Here is a 16483-nt window from a genome sequence, read left to right on the forward strand (position 1 = left end):
TTAAATAAAATTTGATTTTTCTTTTACTCTAACTTCTAACTTTGTGTTTAGAAATAACAATAACAACTAGTTTTCTAGGGACTTTTTTTTAGATTTGCTTTATGTATATGAATGTTGGGCCTGCATGTATGTATGTGCTCCAAATGTGTGCCTTGTGCCCACAGAGGTGAGAAGGCATTGGATCACCCAGAACTGGAGTCATGGATAGTTGTGAACACTGCATGGGTACTGGGAACCAAACCCAGGTCCTCTGCAAGACTAAGAAGTGCTCTTAACCACTAAGCATCTCTCTGGCCCATCCTGGGACTTGAAAATGCAGAAATACAAGGGGGGTGGGGTGGGGTGGTAGAGAAGTTAAGTACACCAAAAAAGGCAAGATTCTGCTCCAAATTCTCAAGTCCTCTGAAATCATTAAAAACTCATATGAAATATTATATGTTCCTTTTCTTCATGTATTGCTAAATCAGCTCTCCATTTTTCTTTCCCTTACGGTGGCCATGACTCCTATTTGAACAAAGAGTAGAGGTGAGCCACAGAGAGAAGGCCCTTCTGCTCTCCACCGTGCAGCCCGATAGAAGAGGAGCCCAAGTCGCAAGGTGTGGCAGGTGAGTGATTTCATCTTAACATGGTTTGGGAAGGAATGTATGCTCAGAGACAGTTTGTTAGCTGTAATTTTAGGCCATGGTGGGATTTAACAGAGTATAAGGAGTATTCTCTGTAACATGTAAAACCATGTAATCTTTCACTTTTTCAAGTTTCAATTCTAGTAATTGAGAAGCCTGTGTTCCATCACATGTTAACTAGAAAAAAAAAATAGCATATCAGAAACATCAAAGTACAATACGTCTGGTCTTTGTATTGTGAAAATAATATGAATAGAATTAAAATTTTGAGATAAAGTCTGGAGAAAGTCCACATTGTCGCGCTTAGAAACATTGAGGGCGTTTGGCAAAGGGCTGAGCAGAGCACTCTTCACAAGGGTGAGGTGCTATCATGCTGAGCGGGGTGCTGCCCCGCCCCCAAGACCTACAGGGAAAATAGGGGAAACTTAGGTTAGAAAAATCAAAAGATTGTGAAATTAAGTAGGCTTTAAGATTTGAACTATTTACTTTGGGAAATTGTAGAAATCTTTTCCTAGAAGGTCTTCTAAGTTGGGAGCATCTGCCAGCTACCTACCCATTTACACACCTGTCGAAAAACTGCCTGGCTTGACAAGCATTGGTGATCTGTGTCTGGAGGATGGCTAACATATTTCTAAAAACATACAAACCTACAGTGTTTGCCTTTTATATCTTTGGAAACTATAAAGAGTAAGCACAGAATGTCTTGTGTTTTATTCTGTTTATTCCATTGGTCATGTGACTGTTGTTAACCTGTTTAATTTTGATGATTCATGTAATGTTCTCTGAGTACCTTTATGTTAACATTGACATTGAATTGTGGATTCTTAATGAATCGTCTCTATCAAGAATGGAGAGAAGGATGTAAGACAGAATTTAAAAATAGTATATTCAAGAAGGATTATTGAAAGTAGTTCTCTGAAATGTGAGATAAGATGTGAGAGGTGAACCAGAGTGTGGTAATCTAAAGATGGCATTTGGAAGCAAAAAAAAGACCATTTTTAACTTCTTTTAATTGAGTCAGAAAGTATGATGAATGATTAGATTGGAAAAGGCACTTTGTGAATTAAAGGAGAACCAGATATTGTTCTGGGTTTTTTTTTTTCTTTTTTTGAAACAAGGTCTTATTCTGTAGTCCAAGCTGGACCGAAATCCACAATATAGCCCAGACTGGCCCTTCTGCCTCAGCCTCCAGAGACCTGTGGTTCCAGGCTTAGAGCGAAGTATGAGGGAAATGAAAAGGCTAGATGTGCAGGGCCACATCTGGAGTCCCAGGGTGGAGAGGCTGAAGCAGGATTGTGACTTTGTTGCCAGCCTGGGCTACAATAGAGAGACCCCACTTCCCAAACCAAGGAAAACAAACAAGCAACAAAAAAGCAAGCAATAAATTCGTGTAAGAGCAAAAGTTGGTCTTCAAAGAAATGGGCAAATCAGGAGGATGACGGGAAGTTGGGGAATTTAGTTGCATTAGTTTACTTTCCTATTATAGTGATAAAACACATGAGCAAGGCAATTAAAGAAGGAAGAGTTAAGCGTCTGGTTCCAGGGGTTCAGAGTCCACGATGGTGGAGAAAGAGGAGGACAGAGAAGCAAGCTGAGGGCTCACATCTTGAACAGCAAGCATGAAACGGAGAAGAAACTTGAAACAATTTGAGTCTTCAAACTCTTAAAGCCTACCCCCGGTAACCGACTTCCTACAGCAACCTCCTAAACCCCCCAAACATTGCCATCAATGGGGCACCAAGTAATCAAATGGCCAAGATTGTGGGGGACATCTCATTCACTTGAAAGTGGTGCGAGTCTAAGATCCAAAGAGTGAGAAAATACAATAGAAATACAATAGCATTTGCATAGGAGAGAAACATCACTGAAAGACAGAGATCCATTAAGATAATTGATGTAAGCAAAACCAAAACAAAACAAATCAGTCCTGTATACCAAGGAATTGAAGACTGGTAACTCTCGAGGCCTGGAAAGGGCATGAACATGTGAAAAGTTATGAGACTGGCTGCTCCCTTATTCAAGAGATTCCCCAGGACAGTGTTAAGAGACACAGCTGATGTGGGTGTTGATTACAGACTAAGTGTCTAGACTTCAGAGACAAAGACTTCTAGAAAGACTAGGGTATGGGGCAGCCTTGAGGGCGTGGTGGGCTTTGGGAGAACTCCAGTTCTTCTGACCTTATCATCACCACATGAAACAGCAGCATTTTGTAGGAACTCGAGACGTAGTCACGGCAGGGGCGAGTGGAGAGCTTACTGCACTGGGGCAGTAGTTTAAGAGTACATAAGCGACATAGAAGCCATCTTGGACATGGACTCTTGATGGGTTATTGATGGGGGAACTTGTGTTACGTATTTTCAGAATAAAGCTACTCGTCGTCATTTTTATGTTGCTTAAGATGTGGCCATACATAATTGAGTTCTCTCTGGATTGTGGCCTTGTTCTCTAGGTACTTTACATGTATGCATGTACTTCATGCTAATGTGTTCCTTTGAAGCAGATGAGGTTAAGTAGCCTTTATCTGGAACGCTTCAGGCCAGAAGTGTTTTCAGATTTGGGAGTTTTTCAAACTCTGGAATATTTGAGTAGAATTTACTGGTGGAGTATCTCTACTCTAAAAATTTGAAATGTTCCAAGATTTGAATGCTGACATGTTACCCCCAAATTTGTAGCTTTTGCAGCATTTTTGATTTCAGATTAAGGATGCTCAACCTGTATTAAATATTCTGTCCCCTTCTCTCTGTCTCTTGGATAATGAAAAAAAAAATGGGTCATAGTGCTTTGTTGCCCAGTGTTACATACTCATTATGGGGGTGGAGTAGTTTCTAGAACTAAGATTTGTTCTTCTTGCTCCAGAATGCAAGCTCTGAATGCCATTTATCTATGCTACAAACCTTTTTATATATCAAAAGTGTGAATCAAGGTTTGCTTGGGAACTATCACACTTTGAATGGCTGGTTTTTTAATATATTTATAGGTGGCACAATCACCATGAAAGGAAGTAGCTTGTGTGGGTTGCTACATGGATTGAAAGTTGTTTTATTGATTCCATAAACATTTTTAAAGTAGAGTTTTATGTCGATACATTTAGAGATGGAAGGGGCTTGGCTGCTTGGGTGTAAGACCAACTATTACTATTCAGGGGGCCACGTGGAACGGTAAGCCTTAGTAAGCTAGCAAGCCTAATCCTCTGTTTGCTGGTGTGAGGAACCTGATCTGTTGAGTATTGTCACAGAGAGGATTCATTTAGTTCCATGGCTTACTGCACCTAATATGGAATGAATGCCAGGGGTCAAATTTGTTGACTCACGGGAGAGAAAACAGTTACATGTCTTACGTATTGTCTTGTAGTCAGTGGACCTAGATGGGAAACAAATTTAGAATCCAGATGTGGTTTTGGTAAACAATAGGCACATTGAATATATTTTGTCTTGTTACTGTATTTTGTATCAGAGATCCCAAAAGGATTTCATCAATAATAGCTGCTATCGGCATGTGCTATCATTCTTCGACTTATAAATAGCTTCCACCCCTGAGCCCTAAAAACAGGGCTTTGCTGCCATAGAAACAGTTGTTAATAAACATGAGCGCTTTAGAAAATGTATGGGTTCAGATCTGAGGGATGGGGAGACCACAAAGCAGAAATGCTGAAGGACTGTCATTCCAGGGGTGGGTACTGGATGCAACCGGTCCTTCGGAATTGGGGATCTCATTTGAAATTTATTTCTGGAACACTGCTCCAGGTGCTCTCCCTACTGTTCAGTGTCTGAATTTTTACCAAATATAGATTAGTTTGCTAAAAACTGTAAATACCTATGTGTGATAGATACTTGGTGACCCACCCCCATGCTTAATGGAAAACCCAAACCAAACAAACCAAATCACCAAAGCCAGCAAACACATGGGAGCAGAGCCTGGGAAAACCAATTTGATTGATTTGATTCTGGCCAGACTGCAGAAAGAAAAGCCCAGTTTCTCTGCCTCGGCTGTAGCAATGTCCCAGTGTCCAGAAAAGCTGGCAGGAAAGCCGGAAACACACAGAATCGCTTCCTGGTGTCTCTGTGGCTACATTCCGGGTCCCTCCCAGGTTCTCGGCCTCATTAATAAAGGAATTTGTTAATTCCGTGTGGACTCACACCGAAGCACGAGGGTAATTTTATTAGAGTTTAAAGGAAAACGGTAGGGCAGGCCAGCAGTGCAGCGGCTGCCTGGAGGGGCGAAGGAAAAAGCCATGTCGTTTAAACTGGCATGGAGGTCAGACACGTGGCCGCCAAGTGGCCGGGGCCAGAGAGAAGCTTTAGAGAAAAGGAAAGGAAGTCCAAAATATTGGGCAGAGGGAGCCCAAAATGTTAGGGAAAACGTGCTCAGAGAAGAGAAGAAAAGGTAAAATTACGAGTGGGAGACTTAACTCCTATATGATTTTGGCCCTTAAGCCTCTGCACCAGGGCGGGGGGCGGTGGGGGGGGGAGGAAAAATACATATCTCATTAAAGGACTAATTATTCTGCCTATCTCTTTAACATGGACTAAGCTGAGCCTCCTAGGCGTGGTCCCTTAGCCAAAGTGATTGAACCAGCCTAGCTACAGTGTGTGTTCTCCATCCCATTCTCTTGATCTTTAGATACTCATCAGGAGACACAAGATCCCTTCTTGCCTATCTTCAGTTTCATGGGTGAAAGGGGACCAGCAGAGCAAGGTGGTTCAGCGGGTAAAGGCATTTCCCTCGAGCTGGAGACCCACATGGTTTAAAGGAGAAACTTCTCCAGCAAGTGCACAATGTGTACACACACTGAATTAATAAAAACATACACAAGATAAACTCAGAAGTAAACCTCAGGACAATGTTATTGGAGTTTGAGGGAGAAAAACGGGACAGGCAAGCTGGCGGTCTCGGTTGCTGCCTGCTTGTGGGGTCGGGGAGGGGGGGGACACAGAAGAGAAAGAGAGCCTGCTGGATTAGAAGTCCAGAGGCCAGTGAGCAGCGATGGACCGAGTGTCTTCAGAGGACAGTGAGAGGACACCCTGCGTCAGGGTGAGCAGGCTGAGGACTTAACCCTGGGAGCCAGAGGAGGAGGAAGAGGAGGAGAAGCTGGGCTTTTTGAGTGTGTAGTGTTGATTTCATATAGACCGTTTCTTCCAAGTGTATCGTGTACTTCTGTAACGGCCCCTTCTCTCCCTTCAGCGGCCTCTCTCCCGCTAGGTCTCTCCCTCCACCCTCGTCTCTCTTCTGCTTTCGTAGCAGATGTGTGCATATGAGTAAATGATTTGATGTATCTCTGAGAATTCTAGGGCACAAATGAGAGAAAACATACAGTATTTATCTTCGTGTCTGATTCATCTTGCAGAATAATCTCCAGTTAAATCCATTTTCTAGCAAATGATAGAATTTCTTTTTTTTTTTTCTGGCTGAATAAAATGCTACTGTGCATATAAACCACTGTTTCTTTGTCTGCTCGTCCATCCACAGATGATTCCAGAACTCGGTGATTGTGAACAGTGCTGTAGTAAATATGGATGTCTGGGTATCTCCGACGTATGTTAATTTAGACCCGAAGTGGTATGTCTGGGTCATATGGTAGTTCCATGTTTAGGTTGTTGAGGAATTTCCATACTGATTTCACAGAGGCTGGACCAATGTCCATTCCTGTCAGTGTAAAAGGGTGTCACAATTTGTAGAAATTTCGTGTCATTGGAAGCCAGATAAGAACTGAGGGTCTGAATGAATATGAAATATAGCATCTTTAAGGTCTAACTGTGAACCAGGTTATGGGGGTGTCTGTCCCAAGAAGTATAAGGATCGGGAATTATGGGCTCTATCAGGACTATAGCCTCATTTGTGGACCCCACGTCAGAGACCAATCTGTAGGATCCGTCCAACCTCTTTACTGCCAAAATAAGAATGTTGCATGAAGAGTTAATGAGCACAGTTGCCCAGAAGCTGGGGATTTATCCATGAGAAGCTCTTCATGCTTGGGGCCTCAGGGTAAGCCGCTGGGCTCATCAACAGTAGTTGTGAAAGGAGCGTCAGTTAGCGTCCAGGGAGAAAGGTAGCTCAGACATCAGGGGGACGTTTTGACTGATGCTCTAGTAAAGACCCTAGGGAGGGCTTTTTGGCCCCAGAGAGCTCCAGATGACGACAGCCAGAGGACTAGGTGTTAGAAAGAACGTAAGAGCTTCTGGAGTTTCAAAAAGCCTGAAATGGGTCTGAAGTTCAGCCATGGTATGTCTACCCCAGAAATGGGGCAGCTTGGTAGGACCAGACAGGAATGAGTAGAAAGATGTTTGCCTATTGGGCAGGTCAAGATTGGTGGGAAGTGGGATGGATGGAGCTTCTGGTGGAGTAGGCACTGGAGGACCAACCATAGAAGGTGCGGGGTGGGGAAGTCACTCCCTTACCAATAAGTGCTGTAATCCAGGATCAACCAAAGTCCATCTCTATGGAGACAGAAAATACAGAAGCCTTAGAGCCTCAGTACCCCATCAGTCCTCTTCACTACACCCTTTGTAGTTTAGAAATGAAATCATGAGCCGGGCGGTGGTGGCGCATGCCTTTAATCCCAGCACTCAGGAGGCAGAGCCAGGCGGATCTCTGTGAGTTCGAGGCCAGCCTGGGCTACCAAGTGAGTTCCAGGAAAGGCACAAAGCTACACGGAGAAACCCTGTCTCGGAAAACCAAAAAAATAAAAATAAAAAATAAAAAAAAGAAATGGAATCATGGAGTTGGGCATTTTCCCATTTTAACCGAATCATGGTGGCCTTGGTTGGAGGTCAGACTTCCCTCAGGTAGGAGAGAGGGGCATTTACTTCTAATGGGCCTCCACTTTGCAGATTGAGCAATAGTCCAGGGGAGGCTTCTAGCCTGGAAGCTTTAGGCACTGCTGGTTGAAATGTGCAGCCTGACCACAAGGGTAGTGGTGGAGTATTTTGACCAGAGGCTGGTTTAGGTCCTTAGACTGAACCATTTAGCCACTAGGTGGCGCTGTAGCATTTCCTGAGCTGGACAAGGAGCCAGCAGCCCTGCACTAAGACAGCTTGTCATGTTTAACCTTTCCAGTCTCCAGTTTGGGTTTTCTGGCCCATGAGTTCCCCTCCTGACTATTAAAGAACGTGAAGGAATATCCAATAAAGTGGGGGAAAGGAGCCTGGGTCCCTGGTGTAGTATTTGAATCTGTTGTCTGATCTCTGGAGAAACTGACTCATAAAATGTACAGCCAGGATGGATTAGCCTTCCTAGCTACGGGGTCCACACTGGTACACTTGTGCATGGTTTCAGCTAGCCTAAATTGAAAGAGGCCAGGATTCTTGGCAGCTTCCTGTGTTGCCTTCTACAAATGGCTATAGCTAATGGGTTTGATAATGGCATTTTAATTCCCTTTAATACATAGGTAATAATATTATCTCAGTCCTTCCCTGGTCATCTCCTACATCAGTGCTCTGATATGGCTAGTGGGATCTCATAATGGTCATACCTGTGGAAGCTGGCCTGGCTGTAACTGGATGATGAACATGAACCTCATCAGGCACAAGCTAAGGACCAGATGAGGCTTCTCTTGTGGGCATCATGTGGATAGAGTGATGGAGGTGCATTGTTAGCCTGGGTCCAAAGTTCAGCGACCCTTTCAACTCCTAAATGAAGCTGGGATGGGGAGATCATGGCTAAAAGATCCTGATTTGGTGTATATTTGGGACAGATCAGGAGAAAAAGGATGTATGACTGAATGGCGCCAAGGTCCCCATTAGCCACCTCGCCAAGGGGAAAATTCTCTACAGGAGAAGGAATAGCTTTTAACTGTTCATGTGTGCAGCAGATAGTAAGAATTATGTAAGACGGGCAGTGGTAGCACACACCTTTAATCCCAGCACTTGAGAGGCAGAGGTAGGAGGATCTCTGTGAGTTAGAGGCCAGCATGGTCTACAGAGCAAGTTCCAGAGAAACCCTGTCTTCAAAAACCAAAAAAAAAAAAAAGAAAAAAATGTAGATGATGTAGATGATGCTATGTTAGGTCAAAAGCCACAATAAACCCTCTGAATTCCCTGATGCAGCTGAAGGGAATCCTGGCCAAAAGATCCTAATTTGGATTGTATTTGGGACAGATTGGGCACAGGAAAAGGAATGTGTAGCTGATGGTGCCGTGATCCTCATTGGCTACCTTTCGAGGAAGAAGGGTGTCCTCTGAAGTAGTGGGAATGACTTTTACTGTTCCTTGAGCTCCTATATGAGGTTTCTGAGCAAGTGTGTGATGGAGCGAATATATCAGAGTAAAGAGGGGTATGGTTGGAAAGAGATCTTTGGAGGGAGGAGGAGGGATCGGAGAAGTTGAAGCTGTGGGGGAGGGGGAGGTGAAGGAGTAGATGGTAGGGAAGCTGGAAGTTGAGCATGGATGTATACAAAGGAGAGCCGCCCAGGGCATCCACGGTGGCCGGGTCTAAGAGAAGTCACCAATTAGGAGAATCTTAGTGAAGTACACAGGACATCCCTCTTGCATCTTAGGGTCTTGTGACAGTCTCGAAGACTGGGTTTTAAGAACTATCAGAGTCCTTCCCTAAATTACAAACAAACAAATCTAATTGCAGGATGCAGTAATAGCTCACTGTGCCCTGAGGCAGCCATCATTATCGATCTGGAAGTGTGTTAAGGGTCAAGTTTTGCTGTGAAGAAAATTGTTTTCTTTTTCGGAGTCTGAGAATCAAATTTAGACCACTTTTGCTTTTTGTGGAGTTTTTTTTTTTTGGGGGGGGGTTGTTTTGTTTTTGTTTTTTGTTTTGTGACAGGGTTTTTTTTTTTTTGTGTGTGTGTGTGTGTAGCCCTGGGTGTCCTGGAACTCGCTCTATAGGCTAGGCCAGACTCGAACTCAGAGAATCCCCCTGCCTCTGCTTCCTGAGTGCTGGGATTAAAGGTGTGTGCCACCACTTCCCAGCCTAGATCAGCTCTTACGACTACATCCCAGGAGTGAGTCAGAAGGGGTAGAGAACACGGGACCTGTCACACGGGTCCCACAACATTTACCTGGGAGGGCATCAGCCTTCTCCTGTCTCACTAACTGATTGGACTGGGGCACGCTCTAACATGAGGCACTCTCTTAGAAAAGAGTCTCTCCCAATTCCCAGAGGCTCGATACAGTTTCTCTGGAGCCAAACCAACCTTGTCAGTCAGGCTAGATTGATCTTGAAGGGAAAACTCACAAGCTAAAACTGTCACAAACCAATCCGGAGGGAAAGTGAAGGGGCTCACTGTCCTGGAGAAGATGGAAACCCGGTTTCTAGTAGGTCTGCCTAGGACTTCCTGATTACAAACCCAAGCACGGTCACATGCCACATGCTCAGCTCCTCCCCCACCCCAGAGAGCTGTGACAAAGGCTGTGGTGGAGGAAAAGGAGATCCATCTTGGGCGAGCTACCATCTGTCCCACACAGAGAAGGCAGGCTCTCCCGGGAGGAGCTCAAGTGCCTCTAGCACCCTAGTGGATTATAGAAGGCCACTCTCCTTTACCATTGCCTTTAGACACTGCTCAAGTCAACTCATGGCCATGGGAAGTGAGGCTTTCCACAAGGGACAGAAAGGAACTCCTTCACCTTGATGGGTGACAGCAGTCCAGAGTCACAGACTGAAGGCCTTGGGGTCTTCCTGGAGAGCAGCTCAGGAATGCTAAGTAGCCCATGGGACAGTGAGCTAGACCTCCACGCTGACTGGCTTTATGTCAACTTGACACAAGCTGGAGTCACTTCCGGAGAGGGAATCTCACTTGAAAAAAAAATGCTCTCACCAGATCGTGCTGTGGGCAAGTCTGTGGTGCATTTTCTTGATTGATGATTGATGTGGGAGGGCCAGCTCACTGTGGGTGGTGCCACTTCTGGGCTGGTGATCCTGGATGGTACAAGCTAGCAGGCTAAGGTAGCCTTGGGGAGCAAGCCAGTAAGCAGTATTCTTCTATGGCCTTTGCATCAGTTTCTGCCTTCAGGTTCTTGCCTTGAGTTTTTGCCCTGACTTCCCTGGATGATGGGCTACAATGTAGCAGCCTTTCTTTTGGACCACCAACCAGCTCCCAATAATGGCATGGAGATTTAGGATTAGTTTTGAATGCTGGGCCTTGGCTTAAACTCTTGTTTTAATCTGTCCCTCTTTGTCTATGTTTTGCCTTAGGGCTTTTTACCTTTCTTTCCTTCTGTATGTCCTCCTTTCCTGTTTCTCCTGTCTGGCTGGCAGCTGCCTGGCTTCTGGTCCTGGACGTGGTGCCCCTCTCTTTTTCCATTCTCTCCTTTTCTTCTCTCTCAAGCCTGGATTCCTCCTCCTACTTAATCTCTCTGCCTGCCAGCCCTGCCTATCCCTCTCCTGCCTAGATATTGGCCATTCTGCTTTTTATTAGAGCAATCAGGTGCCTTAAGCAGGCAAGGTGAAACAAATATAAGACATCTTTACATCACTAACAAAGGCAGCAGAAACAAATGCAACACACCTCCACATAGTTCAAGTAATATTCTGCAGCATGAACAAATGCAACACACCTCCACATAGTTCAAGTAATATTCTGCAGCATGAACAAATGCAACACACCTCCACATAGTTCAAGTAATATTCTGCAGCAGAAACAAATGCAACACACCTCCACATAGTTCAAGTAACATTCTGCAACAGAAACAAATGCAACACATCTTTGCCTACTTAAAAACAGCAATCCACAACACTACAAGCTGTAAGATAAAATAAACCCTTCCTTCCCTAAGTTGCTTTTGATCGTGCTGTTTAACACAGCAGTAGAAACCCTAAGACAGGAAGCAAAGAGAAGGTTCCCTGTCCAGGCTGCCAACATGTGCGGGGAATGCTGGTGAACTCCGGAAGCATGGGGGTAAACGTGTTGATGAGACCAGACTAGAAATAGAAGAGATTAAAGAAAATGTGTGTTTAAAAATTCAACGGGGGTGGGGGGGGGTGGGGGGGGGTGGAGAGCGGAGAGCGCAAGAGCGAGCAGGTGAGTTCTCTAACTCAGTCCCTTGGAAGGAATGGGATTCTTTTGGAATACATGCCCTTCCCTGGAGGCTCCTGTCTGGATAGATGGGTAAGCATCTCACCACCTAGGTAAAAATGAATTTCATAGCACTACTCGTTCTTTCGGTGTTGGTCACCTGAGGGTGAAGTGCCAGGGTCCTTTTAAACTGTTTTTGGGGTTAGGCTCCTATTTTAAACTGTTTTTGGGGTTAGGCTCCTATTTTAAACTGTTTTTGGGGTTAGGCCCCTATTTTTAACTGTTTTTGGGGTTAGGCTCCTATTTCAAACTGTTTTTGTGGTGCCGTACCCTGCACTTGTGTGCCGTACCCTGCACTTGTGTGCCGTACCCTGCACTTGTGTGCCGTACCTTGCACTTGTGTGCCGTACCCTGCCCCTGTGGAGCTCATCAGGCTTTGCGTCTCTCTTTGGGTTAAGCCCCACAGAGCAGGGTTCCCCACTTCCCTATTATGGTTCAGTTAGGGTTCCCGGTTTCTCACGCACATCTCAAGTCTGTACTTGATAGTAAAGGATCTTTTCATTCCTGAGTCTGTTTGGGGTGGTTCTCCAGTGCCTTTTCCCACCACTCACCTGTCCCCACAGCTGACCAGCCATTGTTTCAGTCTTCTGTGCAGGAACGGACCGTATTTCTCCACAGTCTTCCATCTCCCAACCTCCTAAATACTCCTATAGAGGACGCAGTGCAATAGGATCTGGGGTTGATGGTATGTCTTGAAAAGATGTAGGGTAGATGGTGAAACGACATTAGTAAACTGAAATCACAGACTAATGACAAGTGAGAATCTGGTGAGTACAGCCATAGAAGTTTAAGAAGAGAGAAACAACAAAAATAAGCGAGTTTCTTGCCTCTTTTTAAAAATGGCAGAAATCAGGATTAAAAGCATTGGGGGCTGGGGAGATGAGTCAGAAGTTAAGAGCTCTTACTGCTCTTGCGGAGAACCAGGGTTGTTTCCAGCACTCACGTGGCTGCTGACAACCATCTGTAACTCCAGTTCCAAGGGATACAACACTGTCTTCTGGCTTCATTGGGCACCACACACACACACACACACACACACACACACACACACACACACAGTATGCATATGTATATGTAGTCGGTAAACTCACATACATAAAATTGTCTTTTAAAGCAGACCTTGAGAAAAATTTCAATAGTCTGAAATTTGTTTTATAAATAAAACTTTATGAAAATGACATGTCAATGAGATCTGTTTAGATAAAATTTTGTCTTTTTGGCTGTGAGCCTATCATTTAACAGTGGAGCCATCTCTCCTGCCCAGGTTAAAATAATTTTGTAGGAAAAGTTATGCCCAAGTACTGCTTAAGTCCACTTTTCTCCACCAACCCCCCACCCCCAGCTCATTCATGCAGTCATGCAGGGCTGACAATCAGACCCAGGACTTCACACACACTAGTTAAGCATTCTACCTACTGAGCTACACCCCCAACCTGATTTGTTCGTGTGTGAGTGTTAGCAAATAATTGCAAATGAAACTAAAATTTGTTAAGCATAATGTAAAATGAACTTGCCACATTCTAATTGCTACAAATGAAACTTTGGTCTCTTTTTAAGTGGACTATGAATGGATTTTTTTTTAAGTATGGATAATCTTTAGAGAAATGGGGGCTAAGATACATTGTATGTTTGAGATTTTAAAGAATTTTATTCATTCTAAACTTGGCCTAGTGCTGCATACTTGTAATTCTGTCATTTGGGAGGCTGAGGCAGGAGGATCCCTATGAGTTTGATGCCAGGGAGGGAGAGGGAGAAGGGGGATGGAGTGAGAAGCGGGGAGAGGGACAGACACTGAGTGGGGAGCACTAACTGGGAATGGGGTAGGTTTTTGAAATCTCAAGCCCACCCCCAGTGACACACCTCCTACCATAAGGCCACACCTTCTAATCCTTCCCAAACAGTTCCATCAATTGGGAACCAAGCATTCAAATATATGAACCTATGGGGGCCATTCTAACTCAAAACATCATAGGATCATTGTCTAGTCTTCGTTTGTTTGTTTTGTTTTAACCTGGTACACACTGTTAACACTTATATTTCAAGTTTGGTAATGCATATTCATAAGCAGCAATACAACAGTATTCATGAAGAATGCATAATCCCCAAATATTATGAAAACATCCCTGCTACCAAAACTTCTAAATATGAAACTAATTGTGTAGCTAGAGAAGTTCGTTTTCAAAACAGATACAATTCAGTCTTTAAGTGTGAATGGTATGAATGACAGGTTTTTTTGTTGGTGTGTGTTTGTTGTTTTGTTTTTTAATTCTTAGTTGTTTGGAATCCTTAAGCAAAAGCTTTGAGCAGGAGGATTCACAAAGGAACCAGTGTTGTATTATGACATCCAGTTGGGCCAGAGCTGGGAATGCCTCTGGGTCATCTACATCAGGAGCAGAAGCACTTGACTTACCAGTCCTGCTGCCACGGTTTGGATGACTACCATGGCCACAGCCACCATGTCCTGGGTGGCCTAGGTCTCCGAAATTGATCTCTAGTTGAGACGTTAAATCATTTGTTGGCTTCCATAACCGAATCTTCAGCACGAGCCTCTTCACGTTCTGACTTATGCAGAACAAATCCCTTTTTCCCATTGTCCATCAGCACCATCATTGGGTTTTCAGATATTAAATTCTACTTTTGCTCGGTCTTTATTTTGAATAGCTTTCCACTCATCCAAAGTCATTTCTTTTGGACCCTCCTCCTTAACCTCTTCAACTCGGTCCTCATTTTCAGTGTCTGCCACTGGGTACTCTTTACCTTCAAGTGTTTCCTCAGTCACATTTGATTGATCCCAATCGGTTAATCCATCTTTGATAGTTCCCCAGTCGTGAGACCCGCAACCTCCACATTTGTCCTCATGCTTCAGGCCAGATCTATCCTTCCACTACGCCTATCAATTCACAATTGCCGCGAGAATCAAATCCATCTCCTCAGCCCATTCCACCGCCTCCTTGACTCTTCTAGACCACCACAGCCTCTGATAGGCTGTTCAATAATCGGCCTACCACCTGAACATTCACCTCCTCCTTCACCCTCTCTCCAAGCGGCTTTTCAAATCTTTCATGAGGTGGTCATGCTTCTGGTCTCCTATCAGTTACTCTCTCTGCTCCCTAAAGCTATTGATCAAGTCTTTTCCAGTTCGGCCATATTCCTCCTCCTTTTTTTTTTTTTTTTTCATATTTTCTACTCACTCCACATACTATCCACAGATCCCCTCCTCCCTCCTCCCATCCCCAAGCCACCCCACATCTCCACATCCCCCAAATTGAAGTCTCCCATAGGGAGTCAACAGAGCCCGGCACATTGAGCCCAGGCAGGTCCAAACCCCTTCCCACTGCACCAAGACTGCACAAGGCTTCACACCACAGGCACCGGATTCCCAGAAGCCTGCCCATAGAGCAGGGACAGATCCTGATCTCCCTGCCTGGGTGCCCCCCAAACAGTTCAAGCCAAACGACCATCTTCCATATCCAGAGGGCCTAGTCCAGTCCCATGGGGGCTCCACAGCCACCAGTCCACAGTTCATGGGCTTCCACTAGTGTGGCCGGTCATCTCTGCACATCCTCCCATCATGATCTTGACGTCCTTCGCCTGCAGAATCTCTCCTTTCTCTCATCAATTGGATTCCCAGAGATCAGTCTGGTGCCTGGCTGCAGATCTCTGCATCTGCCTCCATCAGTCACTGGACAACGGCTCTATGATGACAGCTAGGTTATTTGCTAGGCTGGTCACCAGAGTAGACCGTTCCAAGTACCCTCTGGACCACTGCCAGCAGACCAAGGTGGGATCAACCTTGTGGATTCCTGAGAGCCTCCCCAGCACCCTGCCTCTTCCTATTCCCATGATGTCCTCATCTATCATGGTATCTTTCTCCCTGCCCTCCCACTTTGAATCTCAAATGACTGAATGGCATTTAAGGAATTGCTCAACATCCTTAGTCATCAGGGAAATGCAAATCAAAACAACTCTGAGATGCCATCTTACACCTATCAGAATGGCTAAGATCAAAAACATTGAAGACAGCTTATGTTGGAGAGGATGTGGAGCAAGGGGAACACTCCTCCACTATTGGTGGGAATGCAAACTTGTACAGCCACTCTGGAAATCAGTAGGGTGGTTTCTCAGAAAATTGGGAATAAGTCTTCCTCAAGACCCAGCTATACCACTCTTGGGCATATACCCAATGAATGCTCAATCTTACCACAAGGACACATCCTCCTTTTTTTAAGTGCCACTGGCCACTGCGTCCCCTCCTTTTGTCAGTCATGCTGATGCTCGGGGGCAGTGGGTTCTTATGGTCTTTCTGGGACTCTCTGCAACTGTTGCCAGCCACCTTGGAAATGGTCTGGGCCACCGCCCCAAGGCCCCCAGTGCCACCCCAACCAGCTTCTTTTTTTCCTGTTCTTACTGCCTTCAATACCTCGAAAGGGTCCAATTTGTTGTCAAGTAGCTGGTTGAATCGGTTGATGACCACGCAACCTTCCTGAAGGTACCCAGGCATGGTGGTGACTCGGTGGCACACTCCTCCTCAGATCCCAGCAGATAGTGCCTAGCCAAAAGCTCCTGTTTCAGCTCTTTCGATGAGATTTGTTGTCTAGTCTTTAACTGTATTATTTACATCCGATTGACACTTAGTAGATGATAGATTATCTTCTTGACCAAACCCTATCCCTTCTATCTTCTGAGCCTGATTCTCATCTGGGCCCCAACCTAGGACCATACAGGTCGGGAAAAAAAAACAAAACAATGACGTAATTCTAACACCTCAAGGGCCATGTCTCAAGGATGCCACTAGCCACCTTCCTCCATGAAAGTTCATGACTAAAAATAAGTAGGGGGTA

At 44.9% G+C, this 16483-nt stretch overlaps 1 pseudogene; it reads right to left on the bottom strand.

Annotated features, from left to right (window-relative positions):
* Window positions 1-926: 926 nt before the first annotated feature.
* Window positions 927-16143, bottom strand: LOC114690379 (annotated as a pseudogene).
* Window positions 16144-16483: the final 340 nt, after the last annotated feature.

The sequence above is a fragment of the Peromyscus leucopus genome, chromosome 7, assembly GCF_004664715.2.
Source record: "Peromyscus leucopus breed LL Stock chromosome 7, UCI_PerLeu_2.1, whole genome shotgun sequence".
In the NCBI taxonomy this organism is placed as follows: domain Eukaryota; kingdom Metazoa; phylum Chordata; class Mammalia; order Rodentia; family Cricetidae; genus Peromyscus; species Peromyscus leucopus.